General features: G+C 39.8%; 1 protein-coding gene across 15 annotated transcripts in view; it reads left to right on the top strand.

The window, feature by feature from the left end:
- Window positions 1-425: 425 nt before the first annotated feature.
- Window positions 426-11879, top strand: part of EXTL3 (exostosin like glycosyltransferase 3) — an 83047-nt gene continuing 71593 nt past the window's right edge. For 14 of the 15 annotated variants that reach the window (XR_002786358.2, XR_010318529.1, XR_010318528.1 and 11 more), the window contains exon 1: window positions 509-621. The gene's annotated coding sequence lies outside the window, so the exon portion shown is untranslated. Of the gene's footprint in view, window positions 622-11879 lie in introns of all 15 variants that reach the window. The other variant, XM_010592339.3, reaches the window with a different exon arrangement.

Here is an 11879-nt window from a genome sequence, read left to right as displayed (position 1 = left end):
AGGCTCTGGAGTTTTAACCAGTTCCAGAACTCCCGGGAACATTTTTCTTCGCACTCCATAGATAAGTTTTTTTTTTTTTTTGGAGAAGGGTGAAGGGATATTTATAGAAAGTGGGTTTACAGAGGGTGCTTTTTCCCGGCCAGCCCCGCTTCCCTGGCCCGGGGTAGGGCTTGCTTTCCCACCCTGAATCGTGTCTTTCCAACAGCTCCCCGGCCCTCCTGCTCACTGCTGAACCAGCAAAAGCCAGAGCCTGTAGGCTTCGACGTCCCTTCGGGCGCTTTCCGGAAAGTCTCGAACCGCCCTCCGCTTTCCTCTCGCCCCCGCTTCTTCGCGTGAACGCTTGGGTTCGGCCATTTCCGGCCCAGCGCACTTCGGCAAGTTCCGCCGTAGCACGTCGGAAATGGCTGCCTGCCGGCAGGGGGAGTGGAGGACTTGATGCGGCCTGGAAGGCAGGCGGCAGGCGGCAGGCGGCGGGAGCGGCTTTTGGGAACCCGAGTTTCGAGTAGGCAGTAGCGGCTTGTTCCTGAACTGGATGCCGGTAGGACTTCTGGCGGCGGCAGGAGCCCGGAGGAGCCGGGGGAGGCGGCCTGGGGTCCGGCAGCGGCCCGGAAGAGGTTCGCGGTATGGATCCCGGCGCTTACCCCGGGGGCTGGGGGACCGGGCGGGCTGAATAGGGCTGTGGGAGCCCGGGTGGAAGCAGCTGTCCAGGGCAGCAGGAGGCGTGCTGCCTCGGAGTAGGCCTTCCCAAACGTTTGGTGGGCCTGGGCGATGAGGGGTAACGGGTCTCTTTGTAGGTATATACACGACCTCCCCACCCCCACATCCTCCTGTAGCCCGGGTTTGGGTAGCCTCAAACCCACCTCCACCTGCGTTTCTGCTTCCGCTTTCAGCCTCTTCTTGCAACCCTACACCCCTTCCTTGACCCCAGTGTTTGTCCAGCTGCTTGTGTGGACCACTTTCTGTAGACGAAGGAGCAGCATCGGATTGTCGCCCAGTCCCCCATTTTCTCAGCGCACAGACTCCCTCATCTGCCTTGCGCTGCATTCGGATACAGTCGCCTGCTGCTGCTCTTCCACTGGTTATTTTTACTGGACAAACTGCAGGTCCAGCCTTGCAGGTCCACCGTCTTTCGTGATGAACCCATAGAATAATCACTTCCTGTCCAGGTGCCCAGGTGCTGCTGTTCCCTGGATCGGGGACTCTGGCGTCCAGGTTCTGTGGCGATAGGCCTAGCTCTGTTTAGATGCGAGCGGGGCTGTGGAGTGCATGTCTAGCTACTGAAATCTTAGCGGAGTCACCCGGCCCACGTTGCACGGTACAATACGAATCCATAGCCCTTTGAAGATCAGGCGGGGCTGTAGGACTGCAGATTGGGCGTTTGTCTCTTCCCCACATTGAGGGGGTAGTTTAGTTCCTTTTCATGTATCTCTGGCTCTCAAAAGACTGGAATTTGGTGAACAACCTCTCCCCTTCGTCGCTTTTCTTTTCCTTTTTAAAGATTCTAATGGCTTCACGAAGCCCTGTTGGTTTTGACTCTTTTGAAAGAGGAAACGCAAACAGCACATTTTTTTTTTTTCCGTTTGTCATTGGCTTAAGAGGCAACTTTAGCGTTTGTTTTCTCCACTTTTTCCTATTCTTCTTCCAATTTAAGTTTCTTCACTTTCGAAGGCTGGGCTCCCTGTGTTTGTTTTGTTTTTTAAATCTTTGCTGCAGTCATGCAAAATTGTCTGCAATTTTCCTGTATTTTGTTGGAAGAGTTGAGCCTCGGAAGTAGATTTCCAGGAGAGAGGGGAAGGTTCAAAGGATGGTTTGAAACCCTCAGAAGAGTGTAGGGGACTAGATAAGGAGGTGCCCTTTCTTCAGGGCACACTAGGCTAGCTGTGGCATGAAAAGTCAGTAAAGGGTAGTGCAGAGATGCGGCAGTAGCAGCAGCGTGCGTGGTCCTTATCTAAGATGAAATTGGTAAGTAGTCTTCAGGAGAAGTGTTGAAGGTATTACCTGAAGTAGTATCAGGTATTACGGCTTCATTAAATCTGTTAGTAAAGCTTTGAGAGCCTTTGCTGAACAATTCCTTCAGAGTGAGGCAAGAGATAGAACCAGGGACTTTTCATGTAATCCTAAAACTGCCAACCGATTTCTGCTGAATATTAAGTTTAGCTCAGAAAACTGTTAACTTATTCTTTCCGTTTCATTTTCTCTTAATTTTTGGTAACTGTTTCTTTTTAAAACTTGTAATGATAGGGCAGCTAAACTAAGTAGGAGGGAGACGTGATTTTTAATGTGTTTGTAGGTTCAATGAAAATAGCGAAACTCAGGCAGGTGGAGCTTGAGAACTCAGGAGGAAGAGCGGTAGGCTTACCTGTAAACATTGATCTTTTCCTGCCTCAACCAGTTCCATCTCCTTTCACACTTTCAATCTTTCATATCTCTCTGGTGGTGTTACTAGGTGGATAAGAAGCAGGATTAAAAAATGTGTAATCTTGAAAATATAAGAGGAATATGGAGTCTCCATTTTTTTAGTAACATATTTCTTGCTCCTACGCGTATGCCATAATGTACATTGTAGGATATTGTTCACGTGCACCAAATGACCCATCAGAATTTTAGGATGGAGCCCTAGGAAGAGGAACTGCGTCTAACTATTCAACCAACCTGAGGTTTGTGGTTTGTAACCTGAGAGTGGGGTATGGGAAACTTTTTCTGTAAAGGGCCAGGTAGTAAGGATTTTTGGCTTTATAGCTATGCAGCTCTGCCATTGTGCCCTGAAAGCAGCTATAGACAATATGTAATCAAATGAGAGAGGCTGTGTTCCAGTGGAACTTTATAAAACAGGCAGTGGGTTGGAGTTTGCCAATGTTTGCCATAGTCATTACTTTTGTATATTCCTTCATTTGACTGGGCCTGATACCTTTTAGACTGGTCAGTGGTATTAATGATTAACATCCTGAATGTTTGCTTTGTTGATTGATTTCTCTTACATTGTTATCGTTTTAACCCTCTTCTCCAACTTCGTTTTTAACATGCCTTCAACAAATGCTTGAGGAGTCTGAGGGAGGAATACAAAAATGAATCAGATTGGGAATATGTCCTTGACGTGATGAAACATACAAATATGATAGTAGTTTATAATAATGCCTTAAGTTACTATAGTTTTTTTTTTTTTTTTTTAACCAATATATAGTATTTTCATTTTTTTAGTGTGGATTTTGATCTTTGTAATAACTAAATGTTACAATGTTTCTTTTTCGGTGACGTGGGTGGCTTGAAAGACAAATGAGGCTTGGGGAGGTTATTTGACCAAAGCTACAAGTAGTAGTAAGTGGCAGAACCCTTGAACCGGTCAATAATATTTGCTGACCAATCCTACTTGAATACTTATAGAATAGTAAAGTTCCCTGGGCAGCCAGTTCCAAATTGTAGACTACTAGCCTTTGAGGAAGCTTTTCCTTCAACTGAGCTGCAGTTTGCCTCGTTATGGTCATCGTCCCCTAGGGCCATCTAGAACAAGTCTATTTCTAATTAAGTGTTTGAAGGTAGCCATCATATTTTCCCAAGTCGCAAGTTGCAAACTGGTATGCGTGGATCCAATGAGGCTTGGATTACATATTATTTTTTACCTTGCCCAATTTGCACAAAAACCTAAATTGGGAGCCAACCTTTTGAAATGGGGAAATTTTATATTGAAACGGGGAAATCTCTATTTCTGTCTTGGGTGGACATTAGAGGATTTGTCAATGAAGAGCTCACATTTCTGATGGCAGTAATCTCCTTTAGATGCTAAATGTACTCTCCATTTTGCTGAAGTCCTTACCTCCCAGCTTTGCCCATTTACATCACTTTCAGGGCCTCTGTAGGCATTGAGATGGCCCTCCTTTTCCAAGGTCTTCTACTCCACAGGCCAAATATTTTCATTTTTTTCAGGTGTTTCTTTTTTAAATTTTATCATTATTATTTTTATTGTGCTTTAAGTGAAAGTTTACAGCTCAAGTTTGTTTCTCATACAAAAATTTGCATACACATTGTTATGTAACCCTAGTTGCTCTCAGTATAATAATGAGACAGCAGACTCCTCCTTTCCAGCCTGGATTTCTCCTGTCCCTTCAGCTCCTGTCCTTTTTGCCTTCTCATCTCGAGTCTAGATGGGAGCTGCCTATTTTATTTCATGTAGCTACTTGAACTAAGAAGCACACTCTTCACGAGTATCATTTTATGTCTTATAAAAAAAACTCACCACCACTGCCATCGAGTCGATTCCGACTCATAGCAACCCTGTAGGACAGAGTAGAACTGCCTAATAGCGTTTCCAAGGAGCGCATGGTGGGTTTGAACTGCTTACCTTTTGCTTTGCAGCCATAGCTCTTAACCACTGCACCACCAGGGTTTCCTTATGTCTTATAGTCCAGTCTAATCTTTGAAGAGTTGGCTTTGGGAATGATTTTAGTTCTGGGTTAACAGAGAGTCCGGGGTCTGTGTCTTCCAGTGTTCCTCCCGTCTCAGTCAGACCATTAAGTCTGTTTTTTTTACTAGAATGTGAGTTCTGCACCCCATCTTCAGATGTTTCTTAACCTGATGGTTTCATATCCCCTCACCAACTTCTTAGTCATCTACGCTCCATTTACTTTGTTAATCTCCCTCTAAAAGTGTGCTACTCAGCGTGGAACACATATACAGTGGACTGACAGAGTGGAGTGACCTTTACTCCTTGAATTTCTGCACTATCCTTTGTATATATATAAAAAAAGAAGAACAAAAATAAGATGATTTTTTTCTAAATAGTCATATCATCCTCTCGATTCTTTGAAGTTATAGCTAACTGAAATCACAACTCTGTGTGCCATGGTTAAGCTAAATGATTTACACGTAGTTTCGTTCGCTAAGTATTGAACTTTGCTTTATGTCTATTAAATTTTATCTGGTTAGATATAAATTATTATAGACTGATAAGGTCTTTTTGGATCCTGGTTTTCTTTTAGCCTTGATTTATTCTTCCTAGCATGACTTCCCTTTCTTTATGTCTGAAGTAGAGCTGTAAAATATAAAAACATTGTGGCTTAGAATGGAGAAAATAGTTGATGAAGACCCAAACCATTGGTATTAGACTCAGTGGAATATTAAGGGATGCCTTAAAAACATTAAGCTTGAAATCTTGGAGGTGAAACAAGAAGAGGTCTTGGGCTTTGCTGCCTTGAATTGATGTGTTGAGACTCTCCGCCCTCTACCTGTACCTCCACCAAAAAGAAACCCTAAAACTCAAACAAATGAATGATGTGTGTACTTTCTGTGTGAAGGCAGTTGTTAAGTCAGTGGGGTTCTAGAATCTGAAACAATCTTTGAGTAAAGAAGGATAAGGAATTGTGAAGTTAGGGGACCTGATGAATCAGAAAGTTGGTAGTGATAAACGGAAGGCAAAACTTGAGTCTCAAGTTGAACTTACCCATGAAGGTTTAAGTGGAATGCCTGAGTCCTACTGCTTTTTTATTTATTGCCTAGCAAACTTTGGGGCCCTGATGGTGCAGCGGTTAAGCGTTTGGCTGCTAACTGAAAGCTGGCAGTTCAAATCCAGCAGCCGCTCCTTGGAAACCCTGTGGGGCAGTTCTACCCTGTCGTATAGTGTCACTATGAGTTGGAATTGACTTGACGGCAACGGGTTTGGTTTTGGTTTTTAGCAAACTTTTACTTTAGTTTCTCTGTTTCACTTAGGGAGGCCTGAGGGTTGATGAGGAGCCCTGGCAACGCAGTGGTTAAGTGCTCAGCTGCTAACTGAAAGGTCAGCAGTTTGAACCCACCAGGTGCTCCATGGAAGAAAATGTGGCAGCCTGCTTACATAAAGATTATATAGCCTTGGAAACCCTGTAGGGCAGTTCTACTCTGTTCCATAAGGTCGCTATGAGTTGGAATTGACTGTGGTGGTTTTGGTTTTGGGAGACTGATAATGTCAATTGTGTGCCTCCACTACATAAAAGAAAAATCGTGTTTTCTTGAGAAATGGAAAACAGAGAAATTAGTTTACATTCAAGGCACTTGGCACAAGTTGATTGTTCTAGGATGACACTTTAGCAGAATTCATCTGAAGACCTTATTAAATAACCTGTTTCTGTTCTCTTCTCCCCCGAACCCCACATCCCTTATTTATAAAAATAGTGCACTCATTTTAGAATATATGGGGAGAAACGTGAAGAATACAAATATCACCCATAATTCCACCCAAGTGTCATTGTTAGTGTTTTTCTTTTTTAATTGTGGTTTAACTGAAAGTTTATAGCTCAAGTTACTTTCTCATACAAGAATTTATACACATATTGTTCTGTGATCCTAGTTGCTATCCCTATAATATGTCCGCATGCTCCTCCTTTCCACCCTGGATTTCCCATGTTCATTCAACCAGTTTCTGAGTCTGGGGACCATGTCTTCTGGGATTACTCCAGTCTCAGTCAGACCATTAAGTCTGGTCTCTTTCCTAGAATTTGAGCTCTGCATCCTACTTTTTTCCTACTCCATTAGGGGCTTTCTGTTGTGTTCTCTGTCAGGGCAGTCATTGGTAGTAGCTGAGCAACATCTAGTTCTTCTGGTCTCAGGCTGATGGACTCTCTGGTTTATGTGGCCCTTTATCACTGTTAGTGTTTTTGCTCCAGTTTGTTTTTTTATTTAGAAATATATACATATACATTTTAAACATTTACTATTATTATACTGAATATATGGTTTCAAATCTGTGTTTTTCCACTTAACATTGTATTATGAACATTTTCCCATTTTATTTAAAATTATTGAAAAGCTTACTGACAGTATGATGGTCTTAATGACATGGATTTACCATTCTTTATATTTAACCTTGCTTTAATTCTTGGAATTTAATTTATTTACATACACATACACATATATATAAATGTTAATACACATTTTATTTTGTTATACATTTTAATTTATTTACATATATATTATATATGTGTGTGTATGTGTATATATTCTATTATAAAAATCCTGCAGTGGTTACATCTTTGTTCACATAGAATACATTCCTAGAAAGTAAAATTGCTGAGTCAAAGAACATTTAAAAAGACTTTTGTTGCAAATGGCCAAATTATTTTTCAGTTTACCTTCCTACTAGCAAGATATCGAGTAATTGTCATACTGTACCCTGGCCAGCGTAGCGTAGAGAGGTACTGTAATTTATTAAGTTGTATCCTTTTTAATATTTTAGTATGAACATTCTTGAAGTTAAGTCCTTTTTTCTCATTCATAATTCTTAAGACTAATTTCTGGAAATGGAATTGCAGGCTCAAAAGATAGAAACAATTTTAAGGGTTTTTATTACTTACTGCCAAATCATAATCTAGAAAGGTTGTACCAGTTTTTGCTTCTACCAGTAGAGTATGGGTAGGAATGGTATCCTGTGTCCAGATTAGTACCAGGTGTTATAATTTTACAATATTTTTGCTGATTTATAGGTGGAAAATGTCACTGTATCTTGTTTCAAATATATATTTCTTTCATTTCTGGAATGACTAAACATTTAACAGTGTTTGTCACATGAACACCTTTTTGTGTCCTTTGACCATTTCTGTATTGCTTTTACTTCTTTTAACGCTGTTGTATTTTGCAAATGTTTCCCCAGTCTTTTAATTGAGTCTAAGCTTTTTTTTTTTTTAAACAAATGCATAGAGGCTTTTTGATTCTTACGTAGTCAAATCTGTTGACTTTTCCTTCATAGATTCTGCTTTTGCTTCAATGCTTAGAAATTGCGTGTACTTAAGTTGAAATTTTATGCATGTTTTTCTTTTGTTCTTTTTATGGTTTAATTTATTACAGTTAACTCTTGAATCCATCTGGAATTTATTTTTGGTTTGTCATTTAGGAATCTGACTATTTTTTTGCAATTAATTGTCACAGTATTAATTAAAATCTAAAGTGGTGCACCTTATTTTTAAAATGACTGTAACAACATAATTAAAAATATTTTTCTTAATTACAAAAGTAATATGTTCTTATTGTAAAACAGATTAAAACAAAATGAGTCTTTTAAGTAAACAAATAGTAAGCAAGTGAGAAGCAGTATACAGGGCTCTGGATCAGATAGACCTGAATCTGTATCTGGGCTCTATAGTGTGCTTGCTGTATTGCCTTGAACAAGGTATCTAACCTCAGTGATCCACAACTTCTTTATCTGTAAAGTAGGAAGAAGAATACCTATTCCCATATGGTCGATGTGAGGATAAAATAAGATAATGTATGTAAAGCATGTTATCTACAGTACGGTACTTAGTACTCTGTAAATACAAATAAATAGTAGTATAAAAAGTGAAAAGCCTCCTTTCCCTACTTACAGAATGTCTTCCCCCCAGAGATAAGCACGTTTAAATTTAAGTCATTTCTTCTTTCCCCCAAGTATGTGTTATGTAGTCTGTAAACTTCCTACATGAATAAGTTATATTGCTGTTTGTCTTCCCTAGCTGCCTGTAATTATCTTGATCAGACGTCATCAGTCTTAGTGGGGATTGTCATCATTTACAGATAAAGTGTTATTTTTCTCTGGCTGCTTTCAAGATTTTTTCTTTGTCTTTGGTTTTCGGAAGTTTAATTATGATGTGTATTGGCATAAATTTCTTTGAGTTTACCCTGTTTGGGGTTGGCTCAGCTTCTTGAATCTAATTATGTCTCTTGCTAAATTTGAAAAGTTTTCAGCCATTAGTTCTTTGAACACTTTTTCAACCCATCCTCTTTTCTTCTGCTTCTAGGACTGAATGACACTAACATTAGATCTTTTGTTATAGTCTCACATGTCCCTGAGGTGCTGTTATTTTCTATAGCTCTATTTTTTTCCTAATTTCACTATTTTTTTCCTCTGTTCCTTCATTCTGCTGTTGAGTCCATCCACTGAGCTTTTAATTTTGGTTGTTGTATTTTTCATTTTTAAAATTTCCATTTGGTTCTCCATTATATCATCTGCTTCTTTGCTGAGATTTTGTGTTTCCTTGGTAAGGCTTTCTATTTTTCAGTTTGTTTCAAATATGTTCGTAATTGCTTGTGAAGCGTTTTTCTCATGGCTACTTTAAAATCTTTTGTCACATAATTCTTACATCTCTGCCATTTTAGTGTTGGTACCTATCGATTATCTTTTTTCATTCAGTTCAAGATCTTTCTGGTTCTTGGTATGATGAGTGATTTTGATTAAAACATGGACATTTTTGAATTATGAGACTCGATGTTATTTATGAAAATAAAGGCAGATTAAAAAAAACTCAGAACTTCTGGAAATGTAAAATAATCGTTGGAATTAAAACTCAGTGGCTAGGATAAATAGCAGATAGACACAGCTGAAGAGTGAGTTAATGAACTAGGTCAAAACCTAAAAAACCAAACCCGTTGCTGTCAATTTCGACTCATAGCAACTCTATAGGACCAAGTAGAATTGCCCCATAGGGTTTCCAAGGAGTGCCTGGCAGATTTGAATTGCTGACCTTTTGCTGCCTTTTTTTTTTTAATTTTTATTGTGCTTTAAGTGAAAGTTAACAAATCAAGTCAGTCTCTCACACAAAAACTTATATACACCTTGCTACGTACTCCCAGTTGCTCTCCCCCTAATGAGACAGTCCGCTCCCTCCACTCTGTCTTTTCATGTCCATTTCACCAGCTTCTAACCCCTCCTACCCTCTCATCTCCCTTCCAGGGAGGAGATGCCAACATAGTTTCAAGTGTCCACCTGATCCAAGAAGCTCACTCCTCACCAACATCCCTCTCCAACCCATTGTCCAGTCCAATCCCTGTCTGAAGAGTTGGCTTTGGGAATGGTTCCTGTCCTAGGCCAAGAGAAGGTCTGGGGGCCGTGACCACCGGGATCCTTCTAGTTTCAGTCAGACCACTAAGTCTGGTCTTTTTATGAGAGTTTGGGGTCTGCATCTCACTGCTCTCCTGCTCCCTCAGGGGTTCTCTGTTGTGTTCCCTGTCAGGGCAGTCATAGGTTGTAGCTGGGCACCATCTAGCTCTTCTGGTCTCAGGCTGATGTAGTCTCTGCTTTACGTGGCCCCTTCTGTCTCTTGGGCTCATAATTACTTTGTGTCCTTGGTGTTCTTCATTATCCATTGGTCTAGGTGGGTTGAGACCAATTGATGCGTCTTAGATGGCCGCTTGCCAGTGTTTAAGACCCCAGATGCCACTCTCCAAAGTGGGATGCAGAATGTTTTCTTAATAGATTTTATTATGCCAGTTGACTTAGATGTCCCCTGAAACCATAGTCCCCAAACCCCCGCTCTTGCTACACTGACCTTCGAAGCATTCAGTTTATTCCAGAAACTTCTTTGGTTTTGGTTTAGTCCAGTTGTGCTGACCTCTCCTGTATTGTGTGTTGTCTTTCCCTTCACCTAAAGTAGTTCTTATCTATTGTCTAATTAGTGAATACCTCTGTTCCACCTTCTGTGCCCCCCCCATAACCATCAAAGAATATTTTCTTCTCAGTTTAAACTATTTCTTGAATTCTTATAGTAGTGGTCTTACACAATATTTGTCCTTTTGCAGCAGACTAATTTCACTCTATAATGCCTTCCAGATTCCTCCATGTTATGAAATGTTTCACAGATTCATCATTGTTCTTCATCGATGCATAATATTCCATTGTATGAATATACCATAATTTATCCATTCATCTGTTGATGGGCACCTTGGTTGCTTCCATCTTTTTGCTATTGTAAACAGTGCTGCACTGAACATGGGTGTGCTTATATCTGTTTGTGTAAAGGCTCTTATTTGAGCCAGAGTAGACTTGAAGGTAAAAGTATTTAATAGGGATGAGGGTCTCTACATAATTATATTCACTCTGTCTGACAGAAAACGGTATGCCCTCTCTTGGGAAAATTATATTTACTCCAGTCTTTATGATTATTTTAAATGCAGTATCCAGCAAACAATAAAACATTGCATAGAAGCAGGAAAATAGGATGTATGATCAAGAAAAAATAATAGTAGCAGTAGATCCACAGATAGGCCAGATGTTGGAATTAGCTGATAAAGAATTTAATTCTTATAATAACGAAAATAGAGGAAAAATGGAAAAAAAGCAGATAGATGGAGAATTTCAGTAGAGAAATGTAGTCTTCAAAAAAGAACCTAATGAACATTCTAGTGCTGAAAAATACAATACTTGAAATTAAGAATTTATTGGATGGAATTAACAGCAAACTGGGTGTAGCAGAAGAATGGATATGTGAACTCAAAAGACAGGTCAATTGATATTATTTATGCTAAATACTTTTAGATAAAACTCCACAATACTGATTTAGGTTAATACATAGGAGGAATTGCTGGGGAAAGTGAGATTAGGCATTGTGATTTGTTATTGGCCAGGACTAAGATGAAGGTAGTAGAATAAAAGGAAGGGATGATACAAAAGTTACTCTGCGTTACTATTACAAATATATCATTACCATAATAATTATTAATGTACAAAAATAATTGATAAGCTTGGCAGGAAGTTAGATGTGAATGTAAGGAGTTGGAGAAATTAAAGATTATTCCAAGGCTTGTAGCTAATAAATAGCCTGCTATAAGTTGAAATTGAAGAAAACTAGAACAAGTCCACAAGAGCCAAAGTATGACCTTGAGTATATCACACTTGAATTCAGAGACCATCTCGAGAATAAATTTGGCACATTGAACACTAAAGACTGAAGACTAGATGAGTTATGAAATAACATCAAGGACATCATACATGAAGAAAGCAAGAGGTCATTAGGTCTTTTAGAAAAGACCAAAATGGATGTCAGGAGAAACTCTGAAAGTTGCTCATGAGCATAGGGTAGCTAAAGCAAAAGGAAGAAATGATGAAGTAAAAGTGTTGAACAGAAGATTACCAAGGGTGGCTCAAAAGACAAAGTAAAGCATTATAA

This window comes from Loxodonta africana, chromosome 19, assembly GCF_030014295.1.
Source record: "Loxodonta africana isolate mLoxAfr1 chromosome 19, mLoxAfr1.hap2, whole genome shotgun sequence".
Lineage (NCBI taxonomy): Eukaryota > Metazoa > Chordata > Mammalia > Proboscidea > Elephantidae > Loxodonta > Loxodonta africana.
This window is presented reverse-complemented; position numbering and strand designations above follow the sequence as displayed.